The sequence below is a fragment of the Eulemur rufifrons genome, chromosome 15, assembly GCF_041146395.1.
Source record: "Eulemur rufifrons isolate Redbay chromosome 15, OSU_ERuf_1, whole genome shotgun sequence".
In the NCBI taxonomy this organism is placed as follows: Eukaryota; Metazoa; Chordata; class Mammalia; order Primates; family Lemuridae; genus Eulemur; species Eulemur rufifrons.
The window spans coordinates 26424711-26438011 of NC_090997.1; the positions used below are offsets into that span (position 1 = coordinate 26424711).

The 13301-nt window shown below is 41.4% G+C and overlaps 1 pseudogene across 1 annotated transcript; it reads left to right on the forward strand.

Annotated features, from left to right (window-relative positions):
- The first annotated feature begins 6296 nt into the window (after positions 1 to 6296).
- Positions 6297 to 7245, forward strand: LOC138395447 (CCR4-NOT transcription complex subunit 7 pseudogene; annotated as a pseudogene). The gene has a single exon (XR_011235543.1). The product of XR_011235543.1 is annotated as a CCR4-NOT transcription complex subunit 7 pseudogene (transcript).
- The last annotated feature ends 6056 nt before the right edge of the window (positions 7246 to 13301 follow it).

Sequence of the window (13301 nt, forward strand, 5' to 3'; positions counted from 1 at the left end):
TCTAGAACTATGAAAAATAAATATCTTCTGTTTATAATCCACCCAGTCTATGGTATCTTGTTATAGCAGTCCAAAGGAACTAAGACAAATTGTCTCTGCTGTTGAATTTTTAAGTGCTTGAAAAATGTTCAAAATAAGTTTCTCACTTTCTAAATTCTACTAAAAAAAAAATAAGCCATCATGTGGTGCCACATTTCAACAAGTGTTTTCACAACAATCCAATTAAATAATATCAAAATTGGGTATATGCCTCCAAAATGCCAAGTATTAATGATAAACACAATTGGTTAAACGAAGAAGCCAGGATTTGACCTTAGATCTGCGTTATTCCATATCCCACTTCCCTACCAAATTTCATTCCAGAAACATGGCATAGTTAATGCCACAGGGGCAAACTTCAACCAACGAGTATGCTAAGCTGAAGGATAAATGCCTCCCATTTTTCTGGATGGCTAATACTGGTAAGGCTCCTGAATGTTTCTCAGGAAACCCCAGTGAAATGAAGCCCTCATTCCTCAGGGAAATAGCCTTAGAAATACATCATAAAATTGGCTTCTCCTTCTGTCCTATCTCCCTTTTTCTAGCTCTCACTCTTGCTTCCTTGGATCGCCTCCACAATAAACTACTTGCACCCAAGTCCTTGTCTCAGGCTCTGCTTTGGGGGAAATGTAAACTGACATAATCATGTGTGTATCACCATAGCCTGTTTCTCCCTGTGAAGGTTGACCCCAACTGGATTGTGTTGATTTAATTTTGCAGACTTCTGAAAGTGATATGTTGCAACACAAGATACTATAATACAAAGGAAGTAAATGGAAATGGAAAGAGGTTGGCAGAGTGAATAGCTTGTGTATATCTCAAGTGGCTTTTGATCCATTGGTCACACCTTTTGGTCCCAGCTTCCTCATCTAGAAGGATAGGACAACACAGTCTATAACTTACTTCCTTGCCAGGACCTGAATTCAATTGTTTTACAGTCTCTTGAGTAATAAAGAGATGTTTGATTAAGCAATCAGTATAACCTAAATTAGTCCAAACTGCAATGCTTAAATGATAAAGTTAGTTCTTCTTTATGGTTAGCCAATGACCCATGGTATAAGTGATATGACATGAGAACGTTTTACTAATTACTGGACACTTTTTCTGAGAGCTTTTCTTTGTCATCCACAGTGGAATATAGGGAACTCTATTTCTACTGACATTACCTAAGAGAATTGCTCTCCACAGCTATAAAGAAAGAGAAATTCTGCAATGAGATGATATACTGAAGCTAAGCATGAGGAAAATCTAGATTTAGCAGGTTATTTATTTTGCCTATACAGGAAATTTTGCTGATTATTGAGATGGCAAAGGAAATTTAAAAAGGAAATATTCTTTCTGTAACCTCTGCATTTTTAAGCACACTTACGGTTGGGAGCCCTAAACTAGTCCAAATTTGGAATAAAAAGGAAATGGGTGGGGAAATCATTAACCTCATTGCTTCCTGGATTCCCTCTAGTGTGTCATAAGTGAATAGGATGTTCCATCCAACCGGAATGAGTCTTGTTCCCAGAAGGCAAGATGATGATGGACTAGATAAACTGTAATGGTCTCTTTCAGCCTACTGCTACTAAGATAAACTTAAAAAGTATCTTGGATCATTGGAATATTATACATAAATGATCTTTCCCATTTTGAAATTTGGTCCTCTCATAACATTATTTTCTTATAGCATATATATGATGTTGCCTTTATGAATTAAATTTCTGAAACTTACATCTCTATTTCAAATAGCTTTCTTCTGTCCAAGATTCATATACCCAACTATATGCCAAATATCTCAACTTGGGGACTTCAGTTCCACAAATCACTTCAATATGTCCCAAAGGAGTAGACATCATTGTTCTTCAAACTTATTTTTTTTTTTCACATCTTTCTTTCTTTCAATAATCCCTCTCCTGGAAAATGACAACATCGTCCTTAATTTTTTAGAAACTTCAGAGTAATTCCTACATCTTACCTCTCATTATCTATCTTAATCTGCTCAGGCAACTTATTTTTGACAAAGGCACCAAAAACACTCATTGAGGAAAGGAAAGTCTCTTCAACAAATGGCGCTGGGAAAATTGGATATGCATATGAGAAGAGTAAAACTAAAACCCTGTCTCTCACCATATACAAAAATCAACTCAAAATGGATTGAAGACCTAAATATAAGACCCAAAACAATAAAACTACTTGAAGAAAACATAGGATAAACACTTCAAGGCATTGGTCTGGAAAAAAGATTTTATTGATAAGACCTCAAAAGCACAGGCAACAAAAGCAAAAATATAAAAATGGGATTATATCAAACTAAAAAGCTTCTGCACAGCAAAGGAAACAATCAAGAGAGTGAAAAGACAACCTACAGAGTGGGAAAAGATGTTTGCAAACTATTCATCCAACAGGGATTAATATCCAGAGCATACAAATTTGTTAAAGTATATAAAATTACACCTAGATAGGAGTAGTAAGTTTAGTGTTCTATAGCACTGTAGGACGACTATATAATAAAAATATATTACATAGTTTCAAATAGCTAGAAGAAGGATATTGAATGTTCCCAGCACAAAGAAATGATAAATGTTTGACATGATGAATATGCTAATTATCCTGTGATCACTATACATTATAAGTATCAAAACATCGCTATGTACCCCATAAATATGTACAATTGTTATTATATGTACAATTAAATATATATAATAAATATCACCTAAATCAGATATAAGACTGGAGGTACAATTCATTCTGAGGAAAAGTTCCTTTACATCTGTGAACTTGTGAAACCAGATTAAGTTACGTTCTTTCAAAATACAGTGGTAGGACAGGCATAGAATAGACATTCTCATTCCAAAAAAGGGAAATCAGAAGGAATTTATGAGTGATGGGTTCCAAGCAAGCTACTAACCTAGCAGGTAAATATTATTAGATCTTAAGGCTCGAGAATAATTCCCTTCAGTTCTGGGGACACTTTGTTCCACTTCTGTGGCTCTTCCACTGGGGTTCCCATTTGCAAACCTCCCGACAGCCACTGTTTGGCCTGTTAAAACCCAGGTGGTCCTGCCCCATCCCTCCCTTTTGAAAGGATGAGGCAACCCTGATGATCTTTGAATTGCTTCTGGGGTCATTCTTCCCTGTTTAGAAGAATGGTGCATGTTTACAGCCAAATAGCTCTATCTTCTGTTTCTATAAGGTCTAAAAATCTCAACGGCCTTCCCTTATCTTGTGCCATTGCTGTTCCCATGTGTTCAACCTGGCAGTGTTTCTGCTGGGGTGGCTGATTACATTCACAGTTCACACCCACACTTCTCTCCCTATCAAATTGTTGTTCAGCCATATCCTTAGTGTTCTCTAGAACAAACTTCCTTGTTTTTTGCAATACAGGTAGTCTGAGAATTTTCCAGGTCTTTTACATTTTTCTTCCTTTGTGCTTAACAATTCTTTCTTCACTTCCTTTCTCTCTTCTCATATTTTATTATACTATAGACAATCAAGAGAAACCAGCCATTTCTTCAATACTTTGCTTAGAAATTTCCCCAGCTAAATATTCAATTTCATCACACAAATTCTACCTTCCACAAAACACTAGATCATAGTTCAGCCAAATTCTTTGCCACTTTATAATGAGGAGCATGTTTTCTCCAATTATGTGTTCCTCATTTCTATCAGAGACCTCACCATAGTAGCCTTTGCCATCCATATTTCTAGTAACGTCTGTTCATTATTATTTATGTAGTCTCTCAGAGTACAGATGCTTTCTTTACAGAAAGCATTTCTGCTTTTCCTTCTGAGCCCTCACCAGACTCTCTTCATAATCCCTTAATAATCCCTTCACAGCAATCTTGTCTTTGCTAGCACGCACCTCAAAAATCTTTCATTACCCAGTTTGGAAACCTCTTCCACATTTTTAGGTTTTTGTTATAGCAGCATCCCACATCTCAGTATCAAAATATTATTAGAAGTATTAGTTAGGGTTCTCCAAAGAAACAGAACACCCAGTAGGATACACATACACACACACACACACACACACACACACGAAGAGAGAGAGAGAGAGAGAGAAATTTATTATAAGAAATTGGCCCATGCAATTATGGAGGCTGAGAAGTGCAAACCTGGAAAGCTAACGGTATAATTCTAGTTTGAGATGGAAGAACTGAAAAACAACAAAGCTGATAGTAAAAGTTTTGATCCAAATCCAAATCCAAAGGCAGGAGACCAATATTCCAGTTTGAAGACAGTCAGGCCCACAGAGAGAATTCTTTCTTACTCAGCTTTTTATTCTATTCAGACCCTCAACTGATTGGATGAGAATTATCCACATTGGGGAGGCCAATCTGCTTTACTCAGTCTACTGATTCAAATGTTTATCTCATCCAGAAACACCCTCAAAGACACATCCAGAAAGACTGTTTTACCAAATATCTAGGTGCTCAGTGACCCATAAAATTAACCATCACATTATCCATCCACTATAGAAGCCATCAAATTCAAATTTTTGTCATTTACTGCCTAGAAAAATGTAAGACCCAGCCTAGCCCTCTATCTAGCTCATAGCTTCCAGAAATATGTGCCCAAATACAAATTGATCCCTACCACCTCAGGATATGGCATCTGTGCACCTTTCCTATTCAGTCTAATCCATCATCCTTCATCACTCCTTCTGTTTGTTAACTGAATTATTTGCATTTCCTCAACTGCATCGTATATTCTCTTATCCCTTTTATCTTTACAGGTTACTTGTGCAAAATCCAACTCCTCACTTACTTCTTCATGTGAGTAAATCTTAAAATTATTCTGAACTCTATATTAAAAAGTGAAGTAGAAATATCAGTAAAAAGTAGAGAATTATAAGGAAAAAAATAATACCTATGCACTCTACATTTGGTATACTCTGGGTGGTGAGCTCTGTGGATATTCAAAGTAAGACCAGCTTGAAGGCAGAGGAACAAGAAGTTTCTCGTTGTCATATATCCTACCAAATGTCGGCAGATACTTTGAAGCTTTTCCTTCAGGTTTTTAACCCCCTAGGTTAAGACATGGTATTTTTAACAACTCACAGCAGATGATATGAAGTTTCAGACTTGATCACCTTTGAAGTGATGATCACTGAGAAAAGGAGAATTCTGAAGGGTATGAAGTTAAATCTCTTTTAGCATGCATTCTCTGAGCGGTGGGAGGACCCAGGAGGGGCTCTGTACTAGGAAAGATGAAGCCATCACCACTCTAAGTAAGAGAGGATGCAGAAAGACAGGAGAAACAGAAGAGCCCTCCTCACAGGTGTGCACAGGAACAAGCATGCATATTTCTTACCCCTAAGTACACTGAGTAGAATCAAATAGGAGATTATGTAGTGCAAACTTCAAAAAAGCAGAGTAGGTGCGAAAAGCGACGACGCAGCGTAGCGCAGCGCAGCTCCGGCTCCGTTTTCCCCTGGCTGGGTGAGCGGTGTCCATGGGGCGCCCGCTGCTGCCACCACCGCCGACTCAGAGCGCTGTCTCTACGGCGAGGAGGAGGAGGAGGAGGAGCGCGAGCTCAGCGACAAAAGTACATAAACAAAGGATAAAGTATTTTATGAAAAAAAATCTTGAGATATTTCACTTAATAGAATGGGTTCCAGCTCACTCCAGGAGAGCCAAAGAGATGCCATATCGCCATCATTTCTAATAGCTGAGTAATATTCCATGGTATACATATACCACATTTTGCTAATCCATTCATGAATCGATGGGCATTTGGGTTGTTTCCACATCTTTGCGATTGTGAATTGTGCTGCTATAAACATTCGGGTGCAGGTGTCTTTTTTATAGAATGACTTTTGTTCTTCTGGGTAGATGCCCAGTAATGGGATAGTGAAGTATCCCAAGAATGGAAAAACAAGCACCACATGTACTCACCAGCAAACTGGTTTCCCTGAGTGCACATTTGGGATTCACACCAATTGGGTATTGGACAGAGGTCGGGGCTGGGTGGAAGGGATGGGTGTATACCTACTTGATGAGTGCGATGCGCACTGCCTGGGGAATGGACACGTTTGAAGTTCTCTCTGGGGAGGATGGGGTGGGGGGAGGGGAGGAGTGCACACCTATATGATGAGAGTGATGTGCACTGTCTAGGAAATGGACATAACTAAAGCTCAGACTCGGGGGGATGGGGAGGCATGGGCAATGTATATAGCCTGATCTTTTGTACCCCCTTAATGAGCTGAAAAACAAACAAAACAAAAAAAAATATATAAAAAAAAAAATAGAAAGGATCAATAAAAAAAAAAAAAAAAAATCTTGAATCAAGTATAACATTTTGGTGCTTGGCATCTAGACTCCCTTGTGCCCTCACTATGCCAGCAGCAACCGTAGATCATAGCCAAAGAATTCGTGAAGTTTGGGCTTGCAACCTGGATGAAGAGATGAAGAAAATTCGTCAAGTTATTCAAAAATATAATTACGTTGCTATGGACATGGAGTTTCCAGGTGTGGTTGCAAGACCCCTTGGAGAATTCAGGAGCAATGCTGACTGTCAGTACCAGCTATTGTGATGTAATGTAGACTTGTTAAAGATAACTCGGCTAGGACTGACATTTATGAATGAGCAAGGAGAATACCCTCCAGGAACTTCAACTTGGCAGTTTAATTTTAAGTTTAATGTGATGGAGGACATGTATGCCCAGCACTCTATAGAGCTACTAACAACATCTGGTATCCAGTTTAAAAAACATGAGGAGGAAGGAATTGAGACCCAGTACTTTTCAGAACTTCTTATGACTTCGGGAGTGGTCCTCTGTGAAGGTGCCAAATGGTTGTCATTTCATAGTGGTTATGACTTTGGCTATTTAATCAAAATCCCGACTAACTCTAACTTGCCTGAAGAAGACCTTGACTTCTTTGAGATCCTTCGAGTATTTTTTCCTGTCATTTATCATATGAAGTACCTCATGAAGAGCTGCAAAAATCTCAAAGGTGGATTACAAGAAGTTGCTGAACAATTGGAGCTGGAACAAATAGGACCACAGCATCAGGCAGGATCTGATTCATTGCTTACAGGAATGGCCTTTTTCAAAATGAGAGGAATGTTCTTTGAAGATCATATTGATGATGCCAAATATTGTGGTTTGTATGGCCTTGGTTCTGGTTCATCCTATGTACAGAATGGCACAGGGAATGCACATGAAGAGGAAGCCAACAAGCAGTCATGACATGAATTAGTCCTTTTATTTTTATTTTATTTGAGCTACACACATGCTTGTATATAGGTTTTATCTCTGGTTGAATCCTCGACAATCGAAAGTACCTTTCTTTTTTCTCTTTCATAGCTCATTGTATTTTCTGCCTTTCAGTCCTAAGTATGACCGTTCCTATCTCAGATCTTAGTAAATAGAAATACATTCAGGTAAAAAAAAAAAAAAAAAAAAGCAGAGTAGGATATTTTCTAAGTTACATCAAGGGTACACAAAATATACAGCATGTGTTTAACTTAAAATGAATTAATTTTTTATTAAGAATTCTAGCAATTTACCTCCCTTGTTTTTAGTAAACTATAATATTCCTAACTGCAGATCTTTTCAGTTTTCCATCTAAATCCATTACCTTAATTAAGGTAAAGAATAATTAGCATCATCACTTTTTAACCATCTGACCTAGTTAACCTTAATGAGTCTTTAATTTCCTTTTAAATGCTAATCCAAGAAGCACATTTCTTTGCAGTGGACTATGGAGAATATTTAGTAATTATACAAAACCATTATTTCTTCCTATTGTGAATCATTTTTAAATTGGAAGAATACTGGCTTTCCAATTTTGTTGAAGAGCATTAAAATAACTAATATTTAAAAATGAAAAATGCATTTGCAAACAATTGTTAATTATATTTGAATACATTCTTTCTCTTCTTGTTTCTTTTACCCAGGATATACACTTCTCTGCTTTTGGCTAAGCCCAGGCTTACAGAATCCCACTGTGTCAATATAGGTCATCACAGAAACTGACATAAAGATAGGATAGGGGTGCAAGAGATTTATTTGGCAAAATTCCTATCAATGATATGGGTGAAGGATGCAAGAATGGGATTGTAGAGGCTTCAAACAACAATGCAAGTCTGACAATTGTGAAAGAAGAAAGGAGGATTCAAGATTTAGGCAGGAAGGGCCTCAGACCGCAGTGCAGCTCTGAGAAAATCTATGCAAGGCAGATGAGCAGTCAGTCCCCAGGAAAAGCTGTCAGAGGATTCCTGCATTGGACAAAAATGTGCCATTCTAGTATTTCCACCATACTCAGTCTTGGGCTGGGAGCGGACTTCAGCAGATCAAAAGGCATAGCAACTAGGAGCTGTCATTAATTATAATCTTTGCAGGAAGTTCTTTTTAAGGAAGATCTGAGGAGCACAACTGCATGGACTCTACAGCCCACGGGGACTGTATGCTGCTCAGCTGCACAGATCACTTCTCCAGGCATGCTTAGGGAGCAGCTCCTCCGTGGTTCCCACATGCTAGCCTTCTGAAGAGAAACTGAGAAAAGGGAAGTTAGTAGTCTGCATTACAGCCCTCATCACTGCAGATGCTCTGTGGGCCTCACGGCTATTCATCACTCAACTCTCCACTCTCCATTCTAAATCCAACACCCCCTCACTTTAAACTACCTCAACAGGCAGACTACCTGGTAGCGTTATCTAAACATTCATTAAAGAGGAGCCTAAACCACTGAAAATAAGACCCTTCCAGGCCAGAATTTATTACATTTAATTTATGTAACTTATTATCACATCATCCCTGGGCAGTTAACAAGCCTGGCTCTGTGATGCTTCTTCCGCTGTCAGCCCTGGGTAACAGAGGAGAGACACCACTTACCTGCTCAGAGATGCAAGTGCCCCTCTCACCAGCATGGTGAATGGTGTATTCTTGGGGGGGGGGGTCCCCCAGTGGAACATAAACCTCCAATGGGTCTTCTGGCCTCATATAATGTATCTATTCCTGTGTGCTCACTTCCCCTGGCCCCTTTATTCCTTCTTTATCATCTACAAGGGCAACTCAGGCATTTTTACTCTGCTCAGAATGGGCCATCATCCTTTTCTCAAAGCTTCTAAGAGCTTCCCTAGCAGTGAATTTTCCTTATCCCTTGGCCTTCTTGCCAAGCTGTTAAACCCGACGTCCTGAGACAATGTGCCCAAGTCAGTGAATTCTTGCTTTTCCAGCCTGTGTTCCAGCTCCCCCCATCACCATTAAAATTCCAATGGCAGGGCCGTTCCTCTGGCTCATGCTGGTACACACTAGCTAACTCCTACAGCTCACTTGGGTGTCATCCCTTTCCTCCATTGTCAGGCCCAGCATGCCCCCGCAGCTCTATGCTGGGGTTTATTCCTACTTACCAGCCTGGCAGGCAGGAAGGGAGCCGAGACATCCAAAGTGGGATAACTGTAGCCTTGTGGGGGAGAGGCTGCTGCAGTGTCATTTCATACAGGAGAAATGCTCACTCGTACTCGGGAGGGGCGGGGCCCCTCTGTAAGCCAGAGGGCTTAGGCGGGGTGGTGGTGGTAGTAGTGTGGCCTCCGCAAAGCCAAAATCCTCAGGAGCATCTATCCATATTTCCCCAGATGATATTCAAGGGCCCTAGGTTTTCTCAACCACAATCCAGACTTTAGCATAACAGTGTTCACCAAACACTTAAATGTCTTTGGAGATCTGTGACTCTAACCAGTAAGTTTGTCTGCTCCTCACTTATGACCACTGTTCCTCAGAAAGAGATAAGGTCCTACCTGTAATCCATAAAATATGTCCTCTGGCTCTCACATTTAGCCTTTAACAGTGTGTAACCACACTCAGTTTCTCAATATCCCCCTGCAAGGCAACAATACAACTTAGTATTATGATAACCAGCCAACTCTGCTGCCTTGTAGGCATTGCCTGGTCCCACTCCCAACCGCTTAGCTTTCCACTGCTTAAATAATCATTCCAGTAAGACATTCCTCTCCGCATGATCCCAGATCATGACCAGTTAAATCTATCACTTGGGCTGCCACAGTGTTTTAGAGACTCTCCATGCCACCCTATATGTTCCATTCGGACTAGGGTTCTATGTGAAAGCCACCTTGCCAGGCTATGAGTAATGCTGTTCAGAGAACGTCTCAGTCAGGCTGATGGAGAGTCCCTGAGCAAAGGTTGCCTATGAGAGGAACCCCACACTTAGCAGAAATGGCTGAGAACAGGCCAGGAAGAGTGTGGTCTATTCATGAGTGCCAAAGTCTATCCAAAAGTGTGGGGCAGCTGGAGACTGTCAGGCAACTGTGCTCTCTGCAACAAGTGCTCTTAAAGGGAGATCTTGAAGGGCACAACTCTATGCTACATCCACCATGATGGTTACCACAAACTTCCATGGCACCCACTGCACTTGTGTATCTGCCCCTAGAGCAGGTGTTTACAGGAGCTCATCTGGAATAAATTGATGATAATCATGAAGCAGAGGGCACACGACCTTTCTAAAAAGGGTAGCTGGTGGCTGATCCTTTGAATGCCAAGCCAGCGCTCCCAGAACTTCCATTTCCTCAAGAGAAGCCAGATTTTTTATTAATCACCAAATATTTGAATGAGAAAAGTTAATAAAATTTTTAAAACACTGAAATAGTAGATGGCAGACCAAAGACACCAGCAGCCAGAGTGTCCCTGTAAGAAGGAGAAGTTTTAGATGAAAGAGAAAAAACAGACGGACAAGCATAGATCAAAAGAGAGTCTGGAGGAAGGGTTCCTGAAGCTACAAGAGACTCCCTGGGAAGAGGTTACAGAGTAGAACTGGAAGGAGGAAGGCATCAGTGGGAATTAAGCCGTGAGAGGCTCAGAGACCAGCCAGAAGGGTAGGTAAGTCAGTTAATAACCCCCTCCCTCGCATCTCAGACTGTTGGGCTCTGGAGCTGCTGGAGACACCTTCTGCCAACACGAGCCCAGAGACTGCTGCTGCCAGTGACTGGAGAGCTTCTTGCAGACAGGGCACCAGGCTCCCAGCCCACAGACCAGAGCCAGATGGCAGGAGCCATAGCGCTTCTCTACCCACAGGGTGCCTTGGTCCTCCCCAGGGGGGCTAATCCCTGAGGTTCCATCTTGCTTGTCCCCACACAGACATTTCCTAACTACAGCTCAGACTGCAAGAGCCACAGGGGCCCAGTGGGTCCCAGGTGATTTGCGTGAATCCAGAGCCCCCTCATTCTGGGCAGACTGCCTCCCACAGAGAGGGTGTGAGATGACCAGCGGGTGGATTTTCCTCCACCTAGACTCTTTTTCTCCCCTTCCCCTCCCACTCCTGCAGCTGCCAAGAGAGACAATTGAGCCACAACACAGAGGTTTCCACAGGGAACAGGGCTCAGACTTTTCCTTTTGGGGTCCCGCACCAGACTGAGGGGTGCTCGAACTGTGAGCTCCCTGCCCGCTGGCCGGCCCTGGTGCTGCTTGCCCAGAGACTCCAGCAGAGCAGGACACACCCAAGGTGGAGGGACATTGAAGCAGCTTGGGCACCCCGTGAGAGACTTGGGGCAAGTATCCTCCTCCCTGGCATCGTCAGGAATTGATCTCCAAGGCCCTGGGGACAGGCCTACAGGCCAGATCCCGTGTACCCAGGACTCAAACGCATCACCTGGGGGCACAGAGGGGATATTTGTGAATTCCTCTCCTGAGGTCTGGGTGCCTGCCGGGGCAGATCAGGGGTGAGAGTGCAGTGCGGGTCCTAGCTGCAGCATGCTCACAGGGCACCCCTCCTCCCACGGAAGGGCAGCGCTCCAGCTCAGGCCAGGATCTTGGGCGGGGAAATTCACAGCCTTCATCACGGTCATGGGGGAGCTCAGCTGGCTTGAGGTCCTGCCTGCCAGCAGAGGCCCAGGAAAAACCACGGAATAGGGAGCGGAGGGAGGAGGGGTGAGGCCTGCTCCAGACCGCCTGATCGAGGGTCTCAGAAAGCCCTGTCTCCACGCGCAGACTTCCCGGTTGAGTGGGGCCACTTCAGCCCCTGCCTGGCAGCTTTGCCCAGACGCAAGGAACAGACCTTTGACCCCTGCTAAAAGCATTTGTGGAGCTGGAGGGCAGGCTCACCCAACCCAGCCAAGCCCAGCCCTACTCCCCCACCTGAGGTGGAGAATAAGGACGTTCCTGGAAGTCCCAGAGGCCCACCCACCGCCTGATGAGGCATTAGAGTACTTACCCTGAAGAACTAGAACTGATCACAGGACTCAAAAACAACATTGTAGCTTGTTTCTCCTGGCAAGTACTACCTATTGACAGGGAGGTCCATTTGCATGCCTTTTACTGCATCTACTGACTCATCTTGCAGGGTGTGGTTGAGTCCCACACACGAGCGCCACCTACTGGCTCAAGGAATTACAAAACACAGCAGAAAGCCTTAAGAATAGGTTAGATCATGCAGAAGATAGAAGACAATATCTTGAAGACAATATCTTTCAGTTAAACAAATCAGTCACAGAGATAGAGCAGAGAAGTAAGAGAAAAGAGCAAAGCCTACAAGAAATGTAAAATCTGGGGAAAAAATATTTTGATAGGATTCACATGTGTTACAGCTCTTCTTTTCATAATAGCTGTTCTCTCATTATATAAAAGAAAAGCATATATCTTACCTAACTCCTATCTTATTATAGTACATTGCATAGGCTGGGAGTGACGGTGTTAAAACTTTCTGAACATGATAAAAAAGGAAAAAATTAAAATACTATTCTGTAACTTAACTCTAATAACTGGGTGACAAATCTGTATGCTGGTCAAATGATACCTCATCCAGGTAATCAACAAAATTGAAAGAGAACCTGATAGAGCTGTCTGCTGATTGATCTTTAAAAATAATTTTCAATAATGCATCATAGTATTTTGCATGTATCTTGGAAGGATACAGAGAATTTAGTGGCATTTCTCATACACATCTTTTTTTAATGTAAGCAAGTTTTCTCAGTACTTATATCAATTAAAACAAAAATAGAATTGATGCTGAATAATGTCATTCTAACAAAAAAGTAACATTTATTGCCCACAGATATAGGAATGATTTTTAAATCCTTACCATATTGTTATGAGATAACATTTACTTATCATGTTTTGAATTTGTTTAGGTTGTTTTGATCAATTGCATTCTAATAAATGTAAAATAATTCTGAAGAAAACTCTTAACACCTAGAATCCTTAACTGTGGTCAGAAATTTTCTTTGATTAAACAAAATTTTATTTCAGATTTTAATTTATTTACATGTTTTGTTGAAAAAATTGATAGGATAATCTATGTATTAAAGATGTGTTACATTAA